The sequence below is a fragment of the Ceratotherium simum genome, chromosome 19, assembly GCF_057802395.1.
Source record: "Ceratotherium simum simum isolate JZ-2026a chromosome 19, ASM5780239v1, whole genome shotgun sequence".
Classification (NCBI taxonomy): domain Eukaryota; kingdom Metazoa; phylum Chordata; class Mammalia; order Perissodactyla; family Rhinocerotidae; genus Ceratotherium; species Ceratotherium simum.
In genome coordinates, this window is record NC_141918.1 from 55,639,105 (window position 1) to 55,666,816 (window position 27,712).

Here is a 27,712-nt window from a genome sequence, read left to right on the forward strand (position 1 = left end):
GTGATACACAATGACAATATATACAATTAGCCCACAATTATAGACTCTCAGAGCTTGAAGGGCCTTCAAAGTACAACAGTCCAAATATCCATCATTCATTTGAAGATAATGCTAAAGTGTGTGGCTGACGATTATGTTACTCTCTAGCAAACGTTGATTAAAGGCCTACTATGTCCCCAGCACAATGCTGTGCAGAACTAAAACGAAAAAGGAAATTACCCATCCTTTTCTGGAATTCCTTCCCATAATGACCATATGCAGCCTTAAACACAGCAACCTGTCCATTTACCTAGGATAATGACTCACCTGGGTGGAAAATCCACATTTTTCAATTATTTTACTTCCTCTCTATCTCCATGGGAAAGATAAACTAGTTATAATAACAATGCGGATCGGTAAATGTTTGCAATTTGAGTCTTTATGAGGTCACCATAGCAGTTATAAAAACAAAACAATTCAAATATAATTGATGCTTACAGAAACCTGACATCTAGCCATGCCCGCCTACATTATTTTAGTTAAATGGGCTTCCACAGCATTGGCCAAGTTAGAAGTTACACACCCCTGAGGTTTAATAAATGTTTAAATGAAAATGTTTTCTATCTCAGCTGAGAAAAACCAAGTACTCCCAAATGATGATGAGGACAGGTAGTAGACAAGATATTAGAACAAGAAAGAGAGCCCTTTGTACACAGTGCTCAGGGTTGGGATCTGAGGAGACAGCACTCTGAGCTACAGCCGGGGGAGGAGATGGTCTCTCTGCTGGGCCTTGAAGGCCCTGATATCTTCCCCCCATTCAAGACTTCCACTAAGTCACAGAGGGGAATATTATTCAGCCTTTAAAAAAGAAGGAAATCCTGTGATTTGTGACATTATGCTAAGTGAGATGAACCAGACACAGAAAGATAAATACTGCATGATCTTGCTTATATACGGAATCTAAAATAGTTGAACTCATAGAAGCACAGAGTAGAGTGGTAGTCCAGGGTTTGGGGTTGGGGAAGATGTTGGTCACAGGATACAGTGTCAGTCATGCAAGACGAATAAGTTCTGGAGATGTAATGGACAGCATGGTGACTATAGCTAACAATACTGTATTGTACATTTGAAATTTGCTAAGAGAGTAGATCTTACGTGTTCTCGCCACACAGACAAAAAAGGTAAACTATGTGAGGTGATGCATAAGTTCATTAGCTCGATTGTGGTGATCATTTCATGATGTATACATTTATCAAAGCATGTGGAAATATATACGATTCCTATTTATCAATTACACCCCAGTGAAGCTGAAAAAAGGCATTACAATAAGGCGTGCTTGACAGACAGCAACTCTATACCTTAGTCCCCTCAGCTGTGCAGAATCTTAGAGATAAACCTGTTTAATACCTATGAACTTTTTCAAATATTTTTCCTCCATGAGCCCCAGAATTGTCGCGATTTCATAAGTGGTCAATTGGAGGTTAATATCAACATCAGAGAACAAGTGTAACCACATTGCATTCATATAATTTCAGCCTAAAAACAGAAAATTAGAATTTTATGTTGGCCTCTGCTGCAGGATTATACATGTACAATCCCTGTTTGGCTTTTGAAATATTTAGATTAGTTTATCTAACCCTGTTATAGTCTTCAAGGCCTCCTAGCTAGAAATGACTGATCTGGTTGCAACTTTTCCATTTTATATAGGAAGAAACAAAAATCTAGGGAATGTATGGAATTGAGATGGAAAAAGCAAACTGAGATTAAAACTCAGTATTCTTTGTCCTGTAGAATCTTCAAGTAATCAGTTAAAAAACTCACAGGGAATACATTTCTCATAATGGAATTTCAGGCTGTCCTTAACTCTATTTCCACCAAACAGCCCTAGCAAACCTGGACTGCACCTGGAAGGTGCAGGTGTAGGAGGGTGTGAAGAGAGAGGGGAGAGGAGACATAAGAAACATTTCATGTCTCTTCTTCCCTGATTTTCCAACTCAACTCAGTTGTCAAACATCTATGGAAGGTGTACTGTACGTTGGGCATTCTTTAAGATTCTGGAGACACAAACAAATTAGAGCTGGCTTTACTTCAGGGTTCCAAAAATCCAGTAGAGGAGTGTGGCTTATTTACTTATATGTTTAATCCTTTTTTATTCTAGAAAACCTCGCTGGTGGCATGAAATATTTTACAGCACCCTAGTCATGTATTGCTAGGGAAGGAGTGGCTGTGTCTCAGGGCCCCTCAGGACTTTTTCCGTGGTCAGGGTCATCATCAACAGTTTACCCCAGCTGGAACCACCCTCTGTCCTTCCCAGAGAGACCACACTATTTTTAGCTCAGTTTGAATAAATCCTCCTGCACCACTCTTCGCCAAGGTTCCAGCTGCTCTGTGTTTGCTCGCGTCAATCTATTAGCAACCTCTCTTTAGCACTGCAAAAGACTCCAGAATTTCCCCAGTTTACCCTTTGCAATATTACAAAAAACACAGTTAGGGCCAGCCCCGTGGCCTTAGCGGTTAAGTGCACGCACTCCGCTGCTGGCGGCCTGGGTTCGGATCCCGGGCGCGCACCGACATACCGCTTCTCTGGCTATGCTGAGGCTGCGTCCCACATACAGCACCTAGAAGGATGTGCAGCTATGACATACAACTATCTACTGGAGCTTTGGGGGGAAAAATAAATAAATAAATAAAATTAAAAAAAAAAAACAAACACAGAGTTTAGGCTTGTGTAATGCTGCATTCGCTCAATGACAGAATTTCCTGAATGCCTATGTCAGGTCCTGGGGATATACCAGTGGACATAACAGGCAAAGGTTCCTGCCTCATGGAACATAAAAACCCAAAATAACTGAGGCTCAAAAATGTATAAAATTTTGCCTCACGTAAAATAAGCCCAGATTTAGTCAGTCCAGGGCTCCATGGGTGGCTCCACTATCTCAACTGTCACCACGGATCTTGAGTCCTTCACTATCTCTCCTTTCTCAGCCCCATCTCATGGCTTCCATCCTCAGGGTCACCTCATGATCAGAAAATGGTTGTTGTAGTCCAGCCATCATGTCCAGATTCCAGGTAGCAGGAAGGAGGGGAGCGCAGGCAAAAGCACACGACGCCTGCATGCTAGTCAGCTCTTTTAAAATAGTTTTCCTAAAAGCCTTACCCATCGATGTCCACTTAGAGAAGGGATATCTGCGAGGGAGGCTGGAAACTGCAGCTTTAAATCTGGACACATATATGCAGCCAAGAATTTAGGGGTTTTGTTACCAGGGAAGAAGGGGAGAATGGATACTGGACAGGCAACAGTCTTTGCCGCAGGTATCCGAATCTTTGACGTGATGTGTGTGTGTGTGTGTGTGTGTGTACATCTATCTATAAGTAGATAGATGACAGACAGACAGAAAGATGATAGACAGACAGATAGATGATAGATAGACAGGTAGATGGGTGTAGAAGGAGAAATTGTAGAGAATCATATGGGGGAAGCATCATATATCTGGAGTACTTTGGGGCTGTTTTAAGTGCTCTTTTAGAAAATCCTATCTATAAACCCTAACTTTAAACATTAGATTTCTACCCATCTTTAAATGGTGCTAATTATCCCATCTAGACCATTATTGTTTAAGGAGTATGGGTTATGTACTGCCACTCATTTCGTTGAGTGAAATCCACTATTCTTGGTTCTCAAAATAACCTGCAAATTCCTTAATGTATTTATAACCCAAATCAAAAAGATCTCCACTCATCTCCCAACTAAGAGAGAAAAAGGACTTCTCCAAGAGGTCCTGTTTTGGGTTCAGGGAAGAGAGTGTGTCCCTAAACCCTGGCCTCTTGGAGCCCTGCGGGGAGATGCGCGTGCAGCCAGCTCCCCGTCCCCTCCTGCTCACGGCTCCCTACAGCCGAGGAATGGGAGAGGCCCGTGGCTCCAGGGCAGGGGGTGTGAAGGTGAGAGCACTGGGCACCTGGATTAAACGCAGTTCTGGCTCAGCCCTGAAGGAGCTGACTTCCTTTCTCTTGCCCTGAGTTTCCGAATTTGTAAAATGAAGGCGACGAAGTGCAATTACTGTCACAGCAGTTTATTTAACTGCTAGAGTAATCACTAACTTCTTGAAAGGTTTCTGAATTTGTACTGTCTGTATCTTTTTTTGTCTTAGAAACAATTTTGATTGAAGACAGGCATATATCTCCACAAAAGCAAGAGCACCTTTTCCAGTCGTCCAGACAGAGGGAAATTCCTTTAGCAGTGTGTTAATCTACTCAGGCTGCCATAACAAAATATCACAGACTGGGGGGCTTAAACAACAGCTGTTTATTTTCTCACAGTTCTGGAGGCTGGAAGTCCGTGATCAAGGTGCCAGCAAATTCAGTTTCTGGTGAGAGGTCTCTTCTGGCTTGTAGACGGCCACCTTCCTGTTCCCTCACATGGCCATTTCTCTGTGTATGCAGAGAGAGACAGAGAGCGAAGAGTGAGTGAGAGCAAGCGAGCTAGTCTGGTGTCTCTTCTTCTTATAAGGAGAGTCCCATTGGCTTAGGGCTCCACCTTTATGACTTTATTTAACCTTAGTTACCGCCATAAAGGCTCTGTTTCCAAACATGGTCACATTAGGAGTTGGGGCTTCAACATATAAATTTGGGGAGGGTGGAACAATTAGATCACCACAAATAGTAACACAGAGTAGCGTTCTACAATCATTTCTTGATAATTGTGTCAACACACTAGATAAGCTACATATGCTATATGTTAGCTGGATGTCTTAAACAGCTTTCTCATTTTGGGCCTGAATTATTCAAATTGGATAGCTTAGATGACAATAAGACTGGATAATTACTCCATGCTCTCATTTAACTGCCTGAAAAATAAAAGGCAAGCTTCCTTTCAAAGGGTACACGATCTTGGATCCCATTTACTTTAACACCTACTTTTCCGTATTTATTTCCTCAGAGCAGAAGTCTACTACAAACACAAAGACAATAATAATAACAACAATAACAACACACATTTGTCTTTCCATTTTAGGGATTTAATCAACTTTTTCAAATAACCAAAAAGCCAGGAGAGAAAGAAATCTGAACTCCACTGAGTATGTACCATGTGCCTGGACCTTTCCATAATCTGTATAATCTGCATAACTTGCTCATTAAACCCTCACAACAGCCCTAACGCCTGTTATCAGACCATTTACAGAGAAGGAGCCTGAAGTGAAGCAGCGCCCAGAAAGCATGGATTTCAACCCAGATCTGCTGGGTTCCAAAGCCTGCTCTCGGCAATATTATTTTGGGTAAAACTGCACATACGTAACTTCAAGTAGAGTAAGACCCTTCCGTATTGTTAAAAAGCATGAGATAGAACTATGTGGATATTTAATGGTCTCCAAGACATATTGTGGGAATTTTTAATTGACAGCTGCAGACGGTATAAAATTAAAAGGTAAAAAAAGTATACAGTGACTACTGAGGCTTGCTTCTGTCTTGTCGCCTGGCGTCTCCATTTTTCTTCCCCGTGGCGACCACAATTACCAGTTCCCTCGTGTTTCTTCCCAGAGATCCTCTATGAATTTATAGGCAGGACATATACACACACACATTTTGAAGACACAGATGGTGGCATATTATAAGCTCCGGCATATTATAAGCACTAGTCTGCACTTTGCTTTTTTCAGTAAACGGTGTACTTCCCTCTGAAGAGGAGGCTAAGAAATTAAAGAAACTCAAGGTTTTGGAGCAAGAAGGAGACGGCTTCGCACTGACCCTCTTTGAATAAGTTTTGTTACCATGTGTGTGTATTAATTTTTTCAATTATAAGACATACATGCAAGAAACCTTCTGCATATTCTTAATATTTGGATGAAGATCTTAAAAACAAGTAGTCAGACTTTAAAGCAAACCAATTCGAGGTCCTTTTACTTCTCCTCTAATTTTGAGGCACCAGAAGCTTTCTGCTTCTCAAGGAGCACGATTTACTTTCTGAATTAAGCTCTGGACGGTGAAGCTACCTAACATCAACCACCACTAAAAGGAAACGTTATCCGTTGCCCATGCAATGTAGATTCCAAGTTTTGGGATACCACCATCTGGTGGTCTTAGTCTGAATAGAAACAACTTTCAGTTATAATAACTTTTCTTTGTAACAAGTCTTGGAGTCATGACATTAAGAGATGAAAAGGATCAGAATCTACCATACTTATTTTACAAATGAGAAAATCGAACAGCAAAATGGTAAAGCAATGTGCCCCAAACACAAAGCAGAGACTCCTGACATGCAGTCCACTGCTTTCTCCAAAAAAAAAAAAAAATGCCTTAATGCCTTAATGATCATTACCTTATATTTTTTTCATTAAATTTGTCACAGAAAGGATATGACCTGTATAACCCCAAGAAAAGGGGCAAATAAGAAAAGCAATTACAATTCTTACAAACTATATTAGATGCTCTTTCCAAATTTGGAAGTTAAGTTTTAGAGATAAGTAGGATTTCTGCAAGAATTCAACCTTGACGGAGAATTTGAAAGAGGAGAGAGAGTTGGCTTGTGGGATAAGAAGGCAAAGACTTTTCCTGCGTAGGGGGCAGCATTAAAGAAACCCAGAAAATCAGTGGGTGTAGGGAACAAAAGAATCTTTCAGAAGAAATCTGTAGGCAATCCATGTTAGTGAGATGGGGGAGGGGAGATTTCTTTTCTTTTTTAGCTTCTTGAAAGTTTTCTCTCTGGAGGGTAGTGGAGAATAAAACTAAATTATAAAACTTTTTAATTTACTTAAGAACATTAATTGCTATTAAGGTTTGTTTTTAATGCACCAGACATTTTTTTTAAGACTATTTCTTTAGAGCAGTTTCAGGTTCACAGCAAAATTGAGGGGAAAGTACAGAGATTTCCCACACATCCCCTGCCCCCACACGTGCATAGCCTTCCCCATTATCCCCCAGCATCCCCCACCAGAGTGGTACATTTGTTACAATTGGTGAATCTACACTGACACATCATAATCACCCAAAGTCCATAGTTTACATTAGGGTTCACTCTTGGTATTGTACATTCCATGGGTTTGGACAAATGTATAATGACATGTTTCCAGCATTATGGTATCATATAGAATATTTTCACTGCCCTAAAAATTCTCTGTGCTCTGCCTATTCATTTCTCCCAACCCCTACTCCCCAACCTCTAGCAACCACTAATATTCTTACTGTCCATTATTTTGCTTTTTCCAGAATGTCATGTAGTCAGAATCATACAGTATGTAGCCTTTCCAGATTGGCTTCTTTCACTTAGTAACATGCATTTAAGATTCCTCCAGGGCCGGCCCCGTGTCTTGGCGGTTGAGTGCACGTGCTCTGCTGCTGGCAGCCCGGGTTTGGATCCCTGGTGCGCACCGACGCACCGCTTCTCCGGCCATGCTGAGGCCGCGTCCCACATACAGAAACTAGAAGGATGTGTAGCTGTGACGTATAACTATCTACTGGGGCTTTGGGGGAAAAAAATAAATAAAATTAAAAAAAAAAAGATTCCTCCATGTCTCTTTATGGCTTGATAGCTCATTTTTGGGGAGGGTTAATAATATTCCATTGCCTGGATGTACCACAGTTTATTTATCCACTCACCTAGTGAAGGACATTTTGGTTATTTCCAACTTTTGGCAATTATGAACAAAGCTGCTATAAACATCCATGTGCAGGTTTTTGTGTGGACTTAAGTTTTCAGATCCTGTAGGTAAACACCAAGGAGCACAATCGCTGGATCGTATGGTAAGAATACGTTTATTTTTGTAAGAAACTGCCAAACTGTCTTCCAAAGTGGCTGCACCACTTTGCAGTCCCACCAGCAATGAATGAGAGTTCCTGTTGTTCCACATCCTCACCAGCATTTGGTGTTGTCAGTGTTCTGACTTTTGACCATTCTCATAGGAGTGAGAGTTCTCTTACCAATTCTCTAGGTCACATGGTTTCCAGATCCCTCACTGTTCTGCTTGCCTTTCTTGGGACGCTCTGTTTCGTGAAGAAACTGAGTCTCCAAGAGATAAACTATTTGCTCAGAATCATATAGTCAACAACATCAGAGCTGAAATTTGTATGCATCATTATTCGCAATGAATTGACTCATGATGTATCAACCTCATTTTTTACTGTGAATAATCCTGTACTATAAACATCAGGGAGCCCAGGGGCCATGAGAAGAACATGGACAACTTCTAAGATTTCTGTATCTTTCAAATGAAAGCATGCCTGCCTTTCTGACCAAAACGACTTCACAGGTTTGAAGGAAATCAGTATTGTTTCTATTTCTTAGTGAATTAAAATGATAGCTTTTGGAGAATATGCTAAGCTTTTCCAGAGCTAGGAAATCTAGGGCAGGCACTGAGCATACTAGATTTTTAACATCTGATACTCACATACGAGATGGTCACGCACAGTCCCATTATACTCGGGAAATTGTTTCTCGATCTGAATGTATCTTTCTTAGAACACATGAACACCACATACAGTCCTGAGAAACAGCTTCGCACTGTCCTGCACATTCATCCGAGAGATGAACTGCCTGGAGTGGTTTGTGTTTATGTTTACTGTAAGTGGTAAGATTTGTGAATTGCCAAGTCAGCCTTACCAAGAATCCTGGAAATGGGATCCTGATTTGACTGTGATTCTCCCTGAGGTCAGCGCCACGTCGCCGCATTCTGCATCTTCATGCCGCTTAATCGTGATGGGAATGACGGCTGACCTGGACTTCCCCATTGACATTTCCACTTGATCGGCCCTGAAATACACACGTATGGGTTCTGTTTCATTCTAGACTTAAGTAGCATGAAACTTCTGCTTTTCTTCCCAAACACACTCCCTCAAATTTATAGAAGTCAGCAGTCCCAGTAGAATCACATAAGAGAACTTTCTGGCTTGTGATTCACCCACAGGGACGATGTGGCACCAGCACAGGAATTTTTCCCAGGCCCCCAGGGTCCTACTTAACACAGTAGAGACATTTCTTACTAATTCAAACTAATGGACAAAGAACAGTCTGAATTAGTACAGTCTTTAATCATCTACCTAAGAAAACCTTTTAACTGTAATAATTTCAAAATTACAGAAAAATTACAAGAATAATACATGAAATTCCCGTATATCTTTTACCCAGATTTTGAACATTTTTACTACCTCTGTTTTATTGTTCTGTTTGTGCATGTCTCTGTTCTTTATTTTTTCTGAATCATTTGTGGGTTATCCTTTTATACTTCTCTTGACCTCTTATTACTTCCTAAGTATTTCCTAAGAATAAGAGCATTTTCTTAGGTAACCACAGTACAGTCATCAAACTTCGGACATTTAACACTGATGCAATAGTTTAACCCACCATTCGTATATTTTCAATTATCCCAATAAGGTGTGCATGACAGACAGCAACTCTATGCCCTAATCCTCTTGCAGAACCTTAGAGATCAACCTGTTTAATACCTATAAACCTTTTCAATTTTTTTCCTCCATGAGCCCCAGAAATGTTATGATTTCATAAGCAGTCAACCAGAAGTTAATATTAACACCAGGGAACAATTGTAACTGCCTTGCATTCATATAATTTCAGCCTAGAAACAAAGAAAACAGAAATTTTAGGCTGGCCTCTGCTGCAGGATTATACATGTACAATTCCTATTTGGCTTTTGAAATATTTAGATTAGTTTATCTAACCCTGTTATAGTCTTCAAGACTATAGAAATGATTGACCTAGTCAAAACTTTTCCACCTGACATAGGAAGAAACAAAAATCCAGAGGAGTACAGAACTGAGAGGCAAAGGGCAAATTGAGATTAAAACTCAGTATTCTTTGTCCTACCTGCATTTAAAAGAGGAATCTTCAAGTAATCAATTAAAAAACTCACAGGGAATAAATTTCTTGTAGTGGAATTTCAGGCCGTCCTTAGGCAAAATCAGATCAGTGGTTAATTGGGGGGTAGGGGCAGGTTTGGCTAGGAAGGGGCACAAGGGAACTTTCTGGGATGAAGGAAATGTTCCGTGTTTTTAGAGAGATGTCAATTCCATGGGTATATGCACCTGTGAAATCTGACTGAACTCGACACTTAAGGCGGGTGTCTCAATAATACTGTTAATAAAAAAAACATGCTAGCCCCTGAGCTAACTGCTCTGTTTTGGGGGCTACGTCTATGGTGAAAGAAGTACCTGTACGTGAGGATACATGTGCAAGGAAGTTTGTCGTAATAGTATTTATTCTAGTAAAACAGCCAAACAACCCAAATTGGGAAACATCCTAAATATTCATCTCTAGAGGAAGAGTTAAATATATTTTGAGAGTGACATCAGCATCATGGCAGAGTGAGCTGTTCCCTTAGTCTCCCCCTCTAAGGTACAACTAAATGGACATTCATTAACCAGCAGAGGATTCCCTGCACAGCACAACAGGACTTCTGAGAGATCCATGCAGCTGTGCATCTGAAGGTGGGTGGACTGAATCCCTGGAGGCAGTAGAACTAGGTGAGTGCACCCCACCTGCTCCCTGGCAGCAGTGCGCCAGGTCTCGTATCCTCATTCAGCGGGCAGCGGACTATGAGAGGAGGAGGGGTCAGCCTGGCCTGCACGAAGGCTTTAAGAGTTGCAGTCTGGCCCAAGGGAGTGCTCACTGTGCCATGGCGGCCCTGCTGGTGGGAACGCTCTACCCCAGTGGCGGCGGCTCAGCCCCTGTGAAGGCACCTGCCCACTGAGCATAGCACAGGTGAGAAAGCGCCCTGTCCACTCAGAAGGCACCCTGGTCCATGGAGCACAGCTGCCCACAGGACCCACTGAGTGGTGGCTAAGCCCCTGCATAGACGGCCCTCCCACCTAGCGCAGTGGCTCAGCCAGTCCCCTGCCAAGCACAGAGGCCTCACCTACAATGCATGACCCACCCACCTAGCAGACAGGCCCTGCCTACATGACTACAACCTGCAGAGTGGCTGCAGCCAGCCCATGCAAATGCAGAGCAGCCCTACCTGCACAACTTCCAGCAGACAGGGCAGGATCAGAAGACACAGCTCCTGCTGTCCCCCAGTGGTGGCAGGTGGAATCTGCAACCTGAAGCTACCACAAATGTACCAGCAAAGGATCAAGTCATCAAACACCATGAAGAACTACATTAACACTCCAGAGCAGAAGGAAAATGATGAGTCTCCATAAACCAATCCTGAACTCACAGAAATTTACAATCTAAATGACAGGGAATTCAAAATCGTTGTCATAAAGAAACAAAATGAGTCACAAGAAAACTCAGAAAGATAGTTCAATGAGCTCAGGAGTAAAATTAACGAGCAGAAGGGATACTTCACCAAAGTGATTGAAGCTCTAAAAAAAAAAAACACACACACAAATAGAAATTCTGGATATGAAGTACACAATTAATGAGATAAAAAATAATCTAGAAACCATAAAAAATAGAGCTGATGTTATGGAGGACAGAATTAGTGAATCAGAGGACAGAAATAAAGGGCTGGCTCCATGGCCTAGCAGTTAAGTTTAGTGCACTCTGCTTTGGCAGCCTGGGTTTGGTTCCTGGGCACAGATCTACACCACTTGTCAGTGGCCATGCTGTTGTGGCAACCCACATACAAAGTAGAGGAATACTGGCACAGATGTCATCTCAGGGGGAATTTTCCTGGAGCAAAAAGAGGAAGACTGGCAACAGATGTTAACTTAGGGAGAATCTTCCACAGCAAAAAAAAAAAAAAAGAAAAGAAAAGAAAAAAGAAAAAGAAATATAGAAATGCTATAGGTAGAGGAAGAGCGAGAACTAAGATTTAAGAAAAATGAAGAAGTTCTTCGAGAAATATCCAACTCAATTAGGAAAAGAAACATAAGTATTATAGGTATACCAGAGGGTGACGAGAGGGAGAAAGGAGCAGAGAGCTTGTTGAAAGAAATAATAGCTGAGAACTTCTCAAAGCTGGAGAAGAAACTGGACTTATGAGTACATGAAGTTAATAGAACTCCTAATTATATCAATATAAAAAGACCTTTGCCAAGGCATACAACAGTAGAGCTGGCAAAAGTCAATGACAAAGAAAAAATATTAAGGGCAGCAAGGCAGAATAAAATAGCCTACAAAGTAACTCCTATCAGGCTTTCAGCAGATTTCTCACCAGAAAGCTTACAGGCTAGGAAAGAATGGAATGATATATACAAAATACTGAAAGACAAAAACTTTCAGCCCAGAATAGTCTATCCAGCGGAACTAACCTTCAGATACAATAGAGAAATAAAAGCTTTCTCAGATGAACAAAAGGGAGTTCATCGCCACTAGACCTCTCTTACAAGAAATGATGAAGGAAACCCCCATACTTGAAACAAAAAGGCAAAGGTTTACAAAGCTTTAGCAAGGAAATAAATAGACAGACAAAATCAGAAAATTGCAGCTCTCTATCAGAACAGGTTAGCATATACTTAATTATAACATAAAAGATAAAGGGAAGGAAAGCATCAGAAATAACTATAAAGACTTCAATTTAGTCACAAACTCACAACACAAAACTGAATAATTTGTGACAACAATAACTCAGAAGGGGAAGAGGAAAGAGGTGGAACCTGATTAGGCTAATGGAGATAAGAGACTATCAGAAAACAGACTATCTCACCTATGAGATCTTTTATACAAACCTCATGGTAACCACTAAACAAAGAATGAGAATACAGCCACAAATCATAAATAAAGAGAAAATGAGAAAACCAACACAGAAAACCACGAAACTGAAATGGCAGTCAGAAATACAAGGGAAGAGAAACAATAGAAATATAGAATGACTGGAAAACAAGAGATAAAATGACAGTATTAAGACCTCATATATCAATAATCACCCTAAATGTAAATAGATTGTATTCTCCAATCAAAATACAGAGACATAGTACTAGAGGTTTTGGCCAGAGCAATTAGGCAAGAAAAAGAAATAAAAGGTATCCAAATTGGAAAGGAAGAAGTGAAACTCTTGCTGTTTGCAGATGACATGATTCTCTATATAGAAAACCCTAAAGAATCCATTGGAAAACTATTAGAAATAATCAACAACTACAGCAAAGTTGCAGGGTACAAAATCAACTTACAAAATCAGTCGCATTGCTATACTCTAATAACGAACTAGCAGAAAGAGAAGTCAAGAATACAATCCCATTTACAATCACAACAAAAAGAATAAAATATCTAGGAATAAATTTAACCAAGGAGCTGAAAGACCTATACACCGAAAACTATAAGACATTACTGAAAGAAAGCAAAGATGACATAAAGCAATGGAAAAATATTCCATGCACTTGGATTGGAAGAATAAACATAGTTAAAATGTCCATATTACCTAAAGCAATCTACAGATTCAATGAAATCCCAATCAGAACCCCAATGACATTCTTCATGGAAACAGAACAAAGAATCCTAAAATTTATATGGAACAACAAAAGACCCAGAATAGTGAAAGTGATCCTGAGAAAAAAGAATAAAGCTGGAGGCAGCAGAATCCCTGACTTCAAAATATAGTACAAAGCTATAGTGATCAAAACAGCATGGTACTGGCACACAAACAGACACACAGATCAATGGAACAGAATTGAAACCCCAGAAATAAAACCATACATCTGTGGACAGCTGATCTTCAACAAAGGAGCCAAGAACATACAATGGAGAAAGGAAGGTCTCTTCAATAAATGGTGTTGGGAAATCGGGACAGCCACATGCAAAAGAATGAAAGTAGACCATTATCTTACACTGTACACAAAAATTAACTCAAAATGGATTAGAGACTTGAAGGTAAGACCTGAAACCACAAAACTCCTAGAAGAAAATATAGGCAGTACATTCTTTGATATTGGTCTTAGCAGCATCTTTTCGAATATCATGTCTACTCAGGCATAGAAAACAAGGAAAAATAAACAAATGGGACTACATCAGACTAAAGAGCTTCTGCAAGGCAAAGGAAACCACGAACAAAATGAAAAGACAACCCACCCAATGGGAGAAAATATTTGCATCATATATCCGACACAGGGTAAATTTCCAAGATATATGAAGAACTCATACAACTCAACAACAACAAAACAAACAACCTGATCAAAAAATAGGCAGAGGATCTGAACAGACATTTTTCCAAAAAAAGATATACAGATGGCCAACATGCACATGAATTGATGTTCAACATCACTAATTATTAGTGAAACGCAAATCAAAACTACATTGAGATATCACCTTACACCTGTTAGAACAGCTATAATTACCAAGACAAAAAATAACAAATGGTGGACAGGATGTGGAGAACCCTCATACACTGTGGGCAGGACTGCAAACTGGTGCAGCCACTATGGAAAACAGTATGGAGATTTCTCAAAAAATTAAAAATAGAAATACCATATGATCCAGCTATCACACTACTGGGTATTTATACAAAGAATTTGAAATCAACAATTCAAACAGACTCATGCACCCCTATGTTCATTTCAGCATTATTCACAATAGCCAAGACATGGAAGCAACACAAGTGCCCCTCAAGTGATGAATGCATAAAGGAAATGTAGTATATATATACAACGGAATACTACACAGCCATAAAAAAAATTGTCCCATTTGCAAGAACATGGATGGATCTTGAGGGTATATGTTAAACAAAGTAAGCCAGACAGAGAAAGACAAACACTGTATGATTTCACCTATATGTGGAAGATAAACAAACACATGGATAAATAGAACAGATTAGTGGTTACCAGAGGAGAAGGGGGGGATGGGCAAATGGGGTAAAGGAGCATATATGTATGATGACAGATAAAAATTAGATTATTGGTGGTGAGCACAACGCAGTCTATACAGAAACTGATACATAATAATGTACAGCTGAAATTACACAATGTTATAAAACAATATGACCTCAATAAAATAACTGAAAAAAAAATAAAATCTTCCCTCACTACATAAAAAAATATATATATATATTTTGATATAGGTATGATGGAAAATTATGTAACTACTTAAAAAATAAGTACAATCTAAATGTACTGATCTAAAGGGATGTGCTTTATATATTCTTAAGTGACAAAATCAAAATTTTTGAATAGAGTGTGTAGTATTTTACTATTTTTTAATTGAGATATAATTAACACATAAAATTGTACTTGTTTTAAGTATACAACATAATGATTTGATATATGTATATATTGCTAAATGATTACTACAAGTTTAGTTAACATCCATCACCACACATAATTATAATTTTTGTTCTTGTGACGAGAACTTTTAAGATCTACTCTCTTAGCAATTTCAAGTATACAATACAGTATTGTTAACTATAGTCCCCATGCTGTACATCACAACCCCAGGACTTATTTATTTTATAAATGTAAGTTTGTACCTGTTGACCCCCTTCATTCATTTCACCTGCCCCACACCTTCTGCCTCCGGCAACCACCAATCTGTACTCTGTATCTATGAGTTCAGGTCTTATTTATTTTAGATTCCACATCAGGTGGGATCATATGGCATTTATCTTTCTCTGTCTGACTTATTGAACTTAGCATAATGTTTTCAAAGTCCATTCATGTTGTTGCAAATGGCAAGATTACATTCTTGTTTATGGTTGAGTAATACTCCATTGAATATATATGCCACATCTTCTTTATCCATTCATCAATGGACACTTAGGTTGTGTACATGTCTTGGCTATTATAAATAACGCTTCAATGAACATGAGGGTGCAGATATCTTTTCGAGATAGTGACTTCATTTCCTTCCTGGATAAATACCCTGAAGCAGAATTGCTGGATTATATGATAAATCTATTTCTAATTTTTTGGGGAACTTCCATACTGTTTTCCATGGTGGCTGCACCAATTTACATTCCTTCAATAGCGTACGAGGGTTTCCTTTTCACCATATCCTTGCCAACACTTGTTATTTCTTGTCTTTTTGATATTAGCCATTCTAACTGGTGTGAGGTGATATCTCACTGTGGTTTTGATTTGCATTTCCCTGATGATTTGTGATGTTGAGCACCTATTCATGTACCTGCTGGCCATCTGTATGTCTTCACTGGAAAAATGTTTATTCAGAACCTCTGTCCATTTTCTAATCAGATTTTTTTTTCTCTTGAGTTGTATGTGTTTGCTCTAATTTTTATTTCTTTTCTTCTGCTTAGTTTGAATTTAATTTGTTCTTCTTTTCTGGTTTCCTAAGGTGGAAACTTAGATTATTGATTTTAGACTTTTCTTCTTTTCTAATATACGAATTCAATGCTATAAATTTCTCTCTAAGCACTGCTTTCACTGCACCCCACAAATTTAAATAAGCTGTGCTTTCATTTTTATTTAGTTCAAAACATTTCAAAATTTCTCTTGAGATTTCTTCTTCGATCCATGTGTTATTTGGAAATGTTTGTTTAATCTTGATATAATTTGGGGATTTTCCAGTTATCTTTCTGTTATTGATGTCTAATTCAATTCCATTGCAGTCTGAGAACAGACACTGTATGATTTCTATTATCTTAAATTTATTAAGGTGTGTTTCATTGCCCCAAGTGTGGTCTATCTTGGTCAATGTTCCATGTAAGCTTGAGAAGAATGAGTATTCTGCTGTTGTTGGGTGAAGTAGTCTGTAGATGTCAATTATTTCCAGTTGATCGATGGTGCTGTTGATTTCACCTATGTCCTTACTGATTTACTGCCTGCTGGATCTGTTCATTCCTGAGAGAAGGGTGTTGAAGTCTACAACTATGACAGTGGATTCATCTATTTCTCCTTGCAGTTTTTGCCTCACAGTTACACACTCTGTTGTTAGGAGTATACGTGTTAAGGATTGCTATGTCTTATTGGAGAATTGGCCCCTTTATCATTACGTAATGCCCTTCTTTATCCCTTGTAACTTTCCTTGATTTGAAGTCTGCTGTGTGTGAAATTAATGTAGTTACTCCAGTTTTCTTTTTATTAGTATTAGCATGGTATATTTTTCTCCATCCATTTACGTTTTTTTTTTTTTTGGTGAGGGAGATCAGCCCTGAGCTAACATCCATGCTAATACTCCCCTTTTTGCTGAGGAAGACCAGCTCTGAGCTAACATCTATTGCCAATCCTCCTCCTTTTTTCTTCCCCAAAGCCCCAGTATATAGTTGTATGTCATAGTTGCACATCCTTCTAGTTGCTGTATGTGGGACGCGGCCTCAGCATGGCCAGAGAAGCGGTGCGTTGGTGCGCAGCCGGGATCCGGACCCGGGCCGCCAGTAGCCCAGCGCGCGGACTTACCCGCTAAGCCACGGGGCTGGCCCCATCCATTTACTTTTAATGTATATGTGTCTTCATACTTAAAGTGAGTTTCTTGTAGACAACATACAGTTAGCTCTTGTTTTTTTATCCACGCAGACAATCTCTGTCTTTTAATTGGTGCATTTAGACCATTGACATTCAAAGTGATTATTGATACAGTTAGATTAATATCTACCATATTTTTTATTGTCTTCTATTTGTTGCACTTGATCTTAGTTCTTATTTTTGTATTCCACCTTTTTTCTGCCTTTTGTGGTTTTAATTGAGCATTTATATGATTCTATTTTCTCTCCTTTCCTAGCATACAGGTTTTACTTTTTTTTTTTTTGTGAGGAAGATCAGCCCTGAGCTAACATCCATGCTAATCCTTCTTTTTGCTGAGGAAGACCGGCTCTGAGCTAACATCTATTGCCAATCCTCCTCCTTTTTTTCCCCGAAAGCCCCAGTAGATAGTTGTATGTCATAGCTGCACATCCTTCTAGTCGCTGTATGTGGGACGCGGCCTCAGCATGGCCAGAGAAGCGGTGTGTCAGTGCGCGCCCGGGATCCGAACCTGGGCCACCAGTAGCTGAGTGTGCGCACTTAACGGCGGGGCCGGCCCAAGGTTTTACTTCTTTTTAAACTTTTTTTAGTAGTTGCTCTAGAATTTGCAATAAACATTTACGGCTGCTCCAAGTCCACTCTCAAATAACACTATATCACTTCATGGGTAAGGTGATACCTCATAACAACAAAATAATCCTAATTCTCCCTCCTGCCCCTTGTATCATTGTTGTCGTTCATTTCACTTATATTTAAGCATACATATATACATAAGATATATACATAAGCATACATAATCGAATTCATCGTTGGTATTATTATTTTGAACAAACTTTTATCTGTTAGAGCAAGTAAAAATAAGAGAATAAAATGTTTTATTTTACCTTCACTTATTCCTTCTTCTATGCTCTTCCTTACTTTACGTAGATCTGAGTTTCTTACCTATATTATTTTCCTTCTCTCTAAAGAATTTCTTTTAATAATTCTTGCAAGCAAGTCTACTGGCAACAAAATCTTTCAATTTTTGTTTGAGAAAGTCTTTATTTCTCCTTCACTTTTTTTTTTTAAGAGAAAGACTGGCCCTGAGCTAACATCCATTACCAATCTTCCTCTTTCTGCTTGAGGAAGATTGTCCCTGAGCTAACATCTGTGCCAGTCTTCCTCTATCTTGTATGTGGGACACCTCCACAGCATGGCTTGATGAGCGGTGTGCAGGTCTGCACTTGGGACTCGAACCAAAGAGCTCTGGGCCGCCAAAGCGGAGCGTGTGAGCTTCACCACTATGCCACCGAGCTGGACCCTCTCCTTCACTTTTGAAGGATAATTCCACAGGGTACAGAATTCTAGGTTGCTGGTTTTTTCCTTTCAGCACTGTAAATATCTCACTCCACTCTCTTTTTGCTGGCATGGAGTCTGAGGAGAAGTCAGATATAATTCTTACCATTGTTCCTCATTGCTAAGATTTTTTTCCCCTGGATTCTTTCAGGATATTTAAATTTATCTTTGATTTTCTATAGTTTGAAAATGATATGCCTATGTGTAGTTTTTATTAGCATTTATCCTTCTTGGTGACTCTGAGCCTCCTGGATGTGTGTTTTGGACATTAGTGTGACATTAGTTTGGGAAAATTCTCAGTCATTATCATTTCAAATATTTCCTCTGTTCCTTTCTCTTTTTCTTCTCCTTCTGGCATCCCATTATGCATATGTTACACCTTTTGTAGTTTTCCCACAGTTCTTGGATAGTCTTATCTGTTTTTTTATTATTATTGTTTTATTGAGATCATAATAGCATATAACATTGTGAAATTTCAGGTGTACATTATTATTTATCAGTATTCTGTATAGACTGCATTGTGCTCACCACCAATAGTCAAATTTTTATCCATCACCATGTATATGTGCCCCTTTACCCCCTTCACCCACCTCCCAACCCATTTCTCCTCCAGTGACCACTAATCTGTTTTCTTTGGCTATGTGTTTATCTTCCACATATGAGTGAAATCATGTGGTGTTTGTCTTTCTCTGTCTGGCTTATTTTGCTTAATGTAATACCATCACTCCATGCATGTTGTTGCAAATGGGATAATTTTGTCTTTTTTATGGCTGAGTAGTATTCCATTGTGTGTATATATATATATATATATATATATATATATATATATATATACCACATCTTCTTTATCCATTCATCAGTCAATGGGCACTTGGGTTGCTTCCACATCTTGGCTGTTGTCAATAATGTTACAATGAACATAGGGATGCATAAGTCTCTTTGAATTGCTGATTTCAAGTTCTTTGAATAAATACCCAGTAGTGGGATAGCTGGATCTTATGGTATTTCTATTTTTAATTTTTTGAGAAATCTCCACAGTGACTGCGCCAGTTTGCATTCCCACCAGCAGTATTTGAGGGTTCCCTTTTCTCCACATCCTCTCCAACATTTGTTATTTTTTGTCTTGGTGATTATAGCCATTCTAACAGGTGTAAGGTGATATCTCAATGTAGTTTGGATTTGCATTTCCTTAATAATTAGTGATGTTGAACATCAATTCATGTGCCTGTTGGCCATCTGTGTATCTTCTTTGGTGAAATGTCTGTGCACATCTTCTGCCCGTTTTTTGATCAGGTTGTTTATTTTGCTGTTGTTGAGATGAATGAGTTTTCAAAATATTCTAGAGATTAAGCTTTTGCCAGATATATGGTTTGCAAATATTTTCCCCCAACTGGTGGCTTGTCTTTTCATTTCGTTCAGGGTTTCCTTTGCCTTGCAGAAGCTCTTTAGTCTGATGTAGTCCCATTTGTTTATTTTTCCTTTGTTTCCCTTGCCTGAGTAGACACGGTATTCAAAAAGATGCTGCTAAGACCGATATCAAAGAATGTACTGTCTATATTTTCTTCTAGGAGTTTTGTGGTTTCAGGTCTTAGCTTCAAGTCTCTCATCCATTTTGAGTTAACTTTGTGTACAGTGTAAGATAATGGTCTACTTTCATTCTTTTGCATGTGGCTGTCCCGATTTCCCAACACCACTTATTGAGGAGACCTTCCTTCCTCCATTGTATGTTCTTGGCTCCTTTGTTGAAGATTAACTGTCCATAGATGTGTGGTTTTATTTCCGGGCTCTCGATTCTGTTCCATTGATCTATGTATCTGTTTTTGTGCCAGTACCATGCTGTTTTGATCACTATAGCTTTGTACTATATTTTGAAGTCAGGGATTCTGCTGCCTCCAGCTTTGTTCTTTTTTCTCAGGATCACTTTCACTATTCTGGGTCTTTTGTTGTTCCATATAAATTTTAGGATTCTTTGTTCTGTTTCCATGAAGAATGTCATTGGGGTTCTGATTGGGATTTCATTGAATCTGTAGATTGCTTTAGGTAATATGGACATTTTAACTATGTTTATTCTTCCAATCCAAGTGCATGGAATATTTTTCCATTGCTTTATGTCATCTTTGCTTTCTTTCAATAATGTCTTATAGTTTTCGGTGTATAGGTCTTTCAGCTCCTTGGTTAAATTTATTCCTAGATATTTTATTCTTTTTGTTGTGATTGTAAATGGGATTGTATTCTTGACTTCTCTTTCTGCTAGTTCGTTATTAGAGTATAGCAATGCGACTGATTTTGTAAGTTGATTTTGTACCCTGCAACTTTGCTGTAGTTGTTGATTATTTCTAATAGTTTTCCAATGGATTCTTTAGGGTTTTCTATATAGAGAATCATGTCATCTGCAAACAGCAAGAGTTTCACTTCTTCCTTTCCAATTTGGATACCTTTTATTTCTTTTTCTTGCCTAATTGCTCTGGCCAAAACCTCGAGTACTATGTTGAATAGGAGTGGCGGCAGTGGGCACCCTTGTCTTGTTTCTGTTCTCAGAGGAATGGCTTTCATTTTTAACCTGTTGAGTATGATGTTGGCTGTGGGTTTGTCACATATTGCCTTTATTATATTCAGGTACTTTCCTTCTGTACCCATTGTATTGAGAGTTTTTGTCATAAATGGATGCTGGATCTTGTCAAATGCTTTCTCTGACTCTATTGAGATGATCATGTGGTTTTTATTCCTTATTTTGTTAATGTGGCATAACACATTAATTGATTTGCAGATGTTGAACCATCCCTGCATGCCTGGTATAAATCCCACTTGATCATAGTGTATGATCCTTTTAATGTATTGCTGTATTCATTTTGTTGAGGATTTTGGCATCTATGTTCATCAGTGATATCGGCCTGTAATTTTCCTCCTTTGTCTTGTCCTTAACAGGTTTTGAATCAGGGTAATGTTGGCCTCATAGAATGAGTTAGGCAGCATTCTTTCCTCAATTTTTTGCAATAGTTTGAGAAGGATAGGTAGTAAATCTTCTTTGAATGTTTTGTAGAATTCTCCAGAGAAGCCATTTGGTCCTGGACTTTCGTTTTTTGGGAGGGTTTTGATTACTGTTTCAATTTCTTTACTTGCAATTGCTCTATTCAGATTCTCTATTCCTTCTTGATTCAGTTTTGGGAGGTTGTATGAGTCTAAGAACTTATCCAGTTCTTCTAGGTTATCCAATTCGTTGGCATATAGTTTTTCATGGTATTCTCTTATAATCCTTTGTATTTCTGTGGTATGCATTGTAATTTCTCCTCTTTCATTTCTAATTTTATTTATTTGAGCCTTCTCTCTTTTTTTCTTAATTGAATCTGGCTAAGGACTTGTGAATTTTATTTATCTTCTCAAAGAATCAGCTCTTAGTTTCATTGATTGTTTCTATTGTTTTTTTTTCTTTTTAGGTTTCTATTTCATTTATTTCTGCTCTAATTTTTATTATTTCCCTCCTTCTACTGACTTTGGGTTTTGTTTGTTCTCCTTTTTCTAGTTCTGTTAGGTGTCATTTAAGAGTACTTAATTCAGATTTTTCTTGTTTGTTGAGGTGGGCCTGTATTGCTATGAATTTCCCTGTTAGGAGCACTTTTGCTGCACACCATAAGAGTTTGGCATGATGTATTTTCATTTTCATTTGTCTCCTGGTATTTTTGGATTTCTCCTTTGATTTCTTCATTGATCCAATGGTTGTTCAGTAGCATGTTGTTTAGTTTCCACATATCTGTGGCTTTCCCAGCTTTTTTCTTATAGTTGATTTCTAGTTTCTTAGCATTACGGTCAGAAAAGATGCTTGATATGATTTCACTCTTCTTAAACTTAATGAATCTTGCCTTGTTTCCCAACGTAAGTCTATCTTTGAGAATGTTCCATGTGCACTTGAGAAGAATGTGTATTCTGCTGTTTTTGAGTGGAATGCTCTCTATATATCTATAAGTCCATCTGGTCTAGTTTTTCATTTAATTCCATTTTTTCCTTGTTGACTTTCTGTCTGGATGATCTACATTCACGTAAGTTGGGTGTTGAGGTCCCCTACTATTATGTGTTGCTGTTAATGTCTCCCTGTAGGTCTGTTAACATTTGCTCTGTGTAGTTTGGTGCTCCTGTGTTAGGTGCATATATATTAGTAAGTGTTATGTCCTCTTGGTAGAATGTCCCCTTTATCATTATATACTGCCCCTCCTTGTTTCTCATTGTCTTTTTTATCTTGAAGTCAACTTTGTCTGATATAAGTATGGCAACACCTGATTTCTTTTGTTTGCCATTTGCTTAGAGTATTGTCTTCCATCCCTTCACTCTGAGCCTGTGTTTGTCTGTAGAGCTGAGATGTGTTTCCTGGAGCAGCATATTGTTGGGTCTCATTTTTCAATCCGGCCATCCATTGTGTGTCTTTTGACTTGCGAATTCAATCCATTTACATTTAGAGTGATTATTGATATATGGGGGCTTAACACTGCCATTTTATCTGTTGTTTTCTGGTTGTTCTATATTTCCCTTGTTTCTCTTCCCTTGTATTTCTGACTGCCATTTCAGTTTGGTGATTTTCTTTGATGGTTTTTTCTTTACTTATCATTTGCGTCTCTGTTCTGTTTTTTTTTGTTTTTTGTTTAGTGGTTACCATGCAGTTTGTATAGAAGGTCTCGTAGATGAGAGAGTCCATTTTCTGGTAGCCTCTTATCACCATTAGCCTAATCAGGTTCCATTGTTTTCCTCTTCCTCATCTAAGTCATTGTTGTCACAAGTTATTTCATTTTTTGTTGTGAGTTTGTGATTAAAATGAAATGTTCATAGTTATTTTAGATCCTATTGTGCTGTGTGGGTATCCTCTGTTGGCTAATGAATGTCCTTTTAGTTGTATCTTGCGGGGGAGAGGCTACAGGAACAGCTCACTCAGCCATGATGCTGACCTTCTGTTCTTTTTTTTTTTTTTTAATTTATTTTTATTTTTGTGAGGAAGATCAGCCCTGAGCTAACACCCATGCCAATCCTCCTCTTTTTGCTGAGGAAGACTGGCCCTGGGCTAACATCTGTGCCCATCTTCCTCCACTTTATGTGGGACGCCGCCACAGCATGGCCTGACAAGCAGTGCGTCGGTGGGCGCCTGGGATCCAAACCCAGGCCGCCAGCAGCAGAGCACGTTCACTTAACTGCTATGCCACGGGGCTGGCCCCCTGTTCTTTTTTTTTCAGTCTTGGTTCTCTTTGCATTTCAGTTTTCAAGGATTCTACTGAGATACCGTCTAGCTCAGAGATTCTCTCCTCAGCCGTGCCCAGGATACTAAGTCCATCAAAGGCATTCTTCATTTCTGTTACAGTGTTTTTCATCTCTAGCATTTCTTTTTGGTTCTTTTTTAGGATTTCCATGTCTCTGTTTACATTGCCCATCTGTTCTTGCATGCTGTCTACTTTATCCATTAGAGCCCTTAACATATTAATAATAGTTGTTCTAAATTCCTGGTCTGATAATTCCAACACCCCTGACATATCTGAGAGTGGTTCTGATGCTTACTCTGTCTCTTCAAAGCTTGGTTTTTGCCTTTTAGTATGTGTCTCACATTCTGTGTACTTATGTTTTAATAAAAATGAAGTATATAACTGAAATCCAATTCTCAGACATAATCTGTAACGTCCTTGGTAAGAATTAAACATGAGTCTGGCTCCAGAACCTGTACTGGTAACCATTTTGCTATGTGAGTAATTCAGTTCTGGTGGTCTCCTCCAGCTTCAGGAGGAAGATGCTGTGTAAATCTTAGCTATTAACATAAGGTGTCAATATTGCACAAAAGATATCCCTCTTTGAACATGTTAGGGACTTCAGCTTGTTGTGCCTGGAGTGCATTCTCCCTGTAGCTCCCAGTTATTGCTCCTGTTGTCCAAGTCCCTGTCAGTGCTGAGCACTTCTCCTCAAATGTGTTTTTCTTCTCTGTCTATGCTTTAGCCAACAAATGAGACTTACCCAGAATAGCTTGTTGAAATGCAGATTTACAGGCTCCTGGGATTCTGAATGAATATGCCTACAGTGTGCCCTAAGATCTACATTATAGACATTACCCAATGAGATTTGGAGGCAGTATTTCCTGGGTAATGAGGCACCTTTGTCCCCTCTCAGGTTCACAGGAGGGTAAGAATTTGGTGCTTGTGTGAGTTAGGGGTGAAAGGAGGCATATGTAGCATTCCATCAGCTTCTTCACATCTGTGTTGTTACTGTCAATGTTATTAATTAATGATTGATTGATGTCTTACCCATTTTTGTTCACAAACCATATGGCAGGATAATTTGATCAGGGGTTAGTTTGTGTTTTGCTGTATTTTCCTCCACTGTTCTTTTTTATTTATTTATTTATTTTTGCTGAGGAAGATTCACCCTGAGCTAACATCTGTTACCAATCCTCATTTATTTATTTTTTTGTATGTGGGTCACTGCTGCTGCTGCTGAGTGGTGTAGGTCTGTGCCCAGGAATCGAACCCAGGCTGGTGAAGTGGAGCATTGTAAACTTAACCACTATGCAACAGGGCTGGCCCCCTCCCCTTTTCTGATATCCAGATGCTTTGTGATCTCTGGTCTCAGGGCACCTACGGGACTGGCATAGAAGCTGCTCACAATCTTTAAACTCACTGCACAGAGCTTTGACGTGTCCTTGAGGAAGGAGAGGCAAGAGATGATCATATGATGGCAGTGAGGGAGCAGAGGGAAAGATTCTCTGGTATGGAGAAGTGACAGAAATCTAGCTCTGCTCCCTGGTGGGAATAGTTTTCTGGGGCCCCCAGGTAAGTGGGAGCCTATCTCAGTAATGACACCTGGGCCTCGCCTGGGTCCAAGCATGGCATAGAAATGCACATTCACACGCTCATCAGACTTGCACAGGGAGCTATCCATGGTGACCCTAACAGACAGAAGACTAGAGACTCTTCACCATTTTCCAGGCACTGTTCTAGTTGCTGGAGATACTGGGGTGAACAAAACAATGATCCTCCCATTGTAAACTTTACAGTCTAGTGCCAGATTCTGGTGTGACCCTAGGGAGTGCCAGGAAGCCCCAAACATGATGAGCTTGAATTTTCTAATAACCTAGTGGGATGGAGATTTAAGTTTGCTGGAGAGAATAAAGAAATGCTGCATTTCTTGCATACCTGAGTTTGTGCTGGCAAACCCTTGCCTGCTACAATAGTGACAGTCACCTTTTCCCACATGCTACTATGCACCAGGCACTGTGAGAGATGTTTTACGTTCTTTTCTTTGATACTCTTATGAACCCTGTGATTTTCCTAATACAGAACCCACCCCAATGTGTCTACCTAAACACGCATCAGAAGGTAGTGTGTAGGTCCTCCCAACTTGAGCTGTATTCTTGAGCACATTAATTGATTAATTAATAGGATCCATCTTGTGTGTCTCCCCCCACCTTCCTAGCTCCTCTTTCTCTGCCAAGTCTTACATATGGGTGTTTCCCCCCAAGATTCTGTCTTTGGCCCTTTCCTTTTCTGAGTGAGGGCAATCCTTTCCACAGCTTACATATTATATACATGCAAATAAGAACTCTTGCCTTAGCTCCCGACTGTATGTCCAACAGCCCACAAGAAATTCACATTCCACCTGTTTAAACAGGAGCTCATTTTCTTCCCAAGCCTGCTCCTCCTCCCACAGTTCTTATTTCTGTGAACAGTCACTGCATCCATCCAGGCACCTGAGTCAGGAATCTGGGAGTCATTTTGTCTCCTCCCTGTCCCTTACATATTATATGAGTTATTGCCTTAAAATTTCACCTGATTCTTACATTCCACTCCCATTACCATAATCTTTGTTTAAATTTTTATCGTCTTTTGCTTGAACTACTGCTAAAGTCTTCTAACTGTCCTTCTCATGTCTAATCTCTGTCCTCCAGATTAGTAATGTCAGAAGATCTTTCAAAATGAAAACTTGGTCACTTAATTTCTCACACTAGAAAACTCTGATAGTTCCCATTGTTTAAATTACAGTAGAAATCCAATTCCCTTGGTATGGCACACAAGAGTGTTCATGATCCAGCCCCAACACAACACTCTAGTCCCTCCACCCAATACTCTTCACCACACCCCTTTCACCTGCACAGGCTGAGTCCTGCAGCCACCATCTCCGATGGATCATGCTATTTTAGGTCTCTTGGGTTGCTCATGTTATTTCTGCTCCTACAATGGCCTCCATCTCCTTGTCTATTTAAAGGAAACCTCATCATCATTTACTCACCACAAACATTACTCCTTTCTGAAGCTTTTCTTCTTATCCCCCCACCCTCCAACACTGACAATTTCCTTTTTTAATACCCCATATACATTTCTCGTTGCACCTACAGTATTTGATTACACTTAACCGATGACATGTCTACTAGACTAATCTCTTGAGGGCATGGACTATATCCTACTGCCTTTGAATCCCAAGTGCCCAGCACTGTACTTGGTGTCAGTTAAGCTGACCACATGACTAAGTTTGTGCCTGTTGACCAGGCTTAATTATTAACCGCACCCTCTTTCACTCCCCAAAGTGTCTTGTTTGGTAGATAAATTACATGTGGTCGCCTCGCATATAGTACACGTTGCTAAACGTTCGAATGAATGAATGAGCCCTTAATTAGCCCGCTTCTGAGCACTTATTACTATACAATATATGTAGCGAGCATTAAAAAGAAAATCAAAAAGTTGCTTCTGATGTCTTTCCCCCGCCTCTCTCCGCCCGATTCATCGCTGCTCTGATTCTTTACCTGGGGCAGCACAGCACCCCGCGGCCTCTGGACCGCCGCAGGGTTTCAGGGTCGGCTGCAGCTTGTCTCCTTTGTAATGGTCGGAGCATTTCCCGATGGCAGTCTTTCAGAGCCCCGGGACTTACTAAACAGCAGACAGCCCCGCGGTGGAGGCTGACGTGCAGAAACAGCAGCTGTCGGAATCACCTCCTAGCCTGGAATCACTGCCTCAAGTCTCACCCACCGCAGGGGCGCCACTTGTTTCTTTTGCCCAAAACAAAAATGGCCTCTGTAGGAGTCACGCCCTTTCCTTCGCAGACCAATCGGAGCCCAGCATTCGGGGCTCTTTCCTTCGCGAACCAATCGGAGTCCAAG

General features: G+C 39.7%; 1 long non-coding RNA gene across 1 annotated transcript; it reads right to left on the reverse strand.

The window, feature by feature from the left end:
- Positions 1-4,267: 4,267 nt before the first annotated feature.
- Positions 4,268-27,582, reverse strand: LOC147914563 (uncharacterized). Its single transcript, XR_015555186.1, has 3 exons — positions 27,359-27,582; positions 8,570-8,719; positions 4,268-4,407 (listed from the first exon to the last, which is right to left on the reverse strand). It is a non-coding gene; the product is annotated as an uncharacterized LOC147914563 (long non-coding RNA).
- Positions 27,583-27,712: the final 130 nt, after the last annotated feature.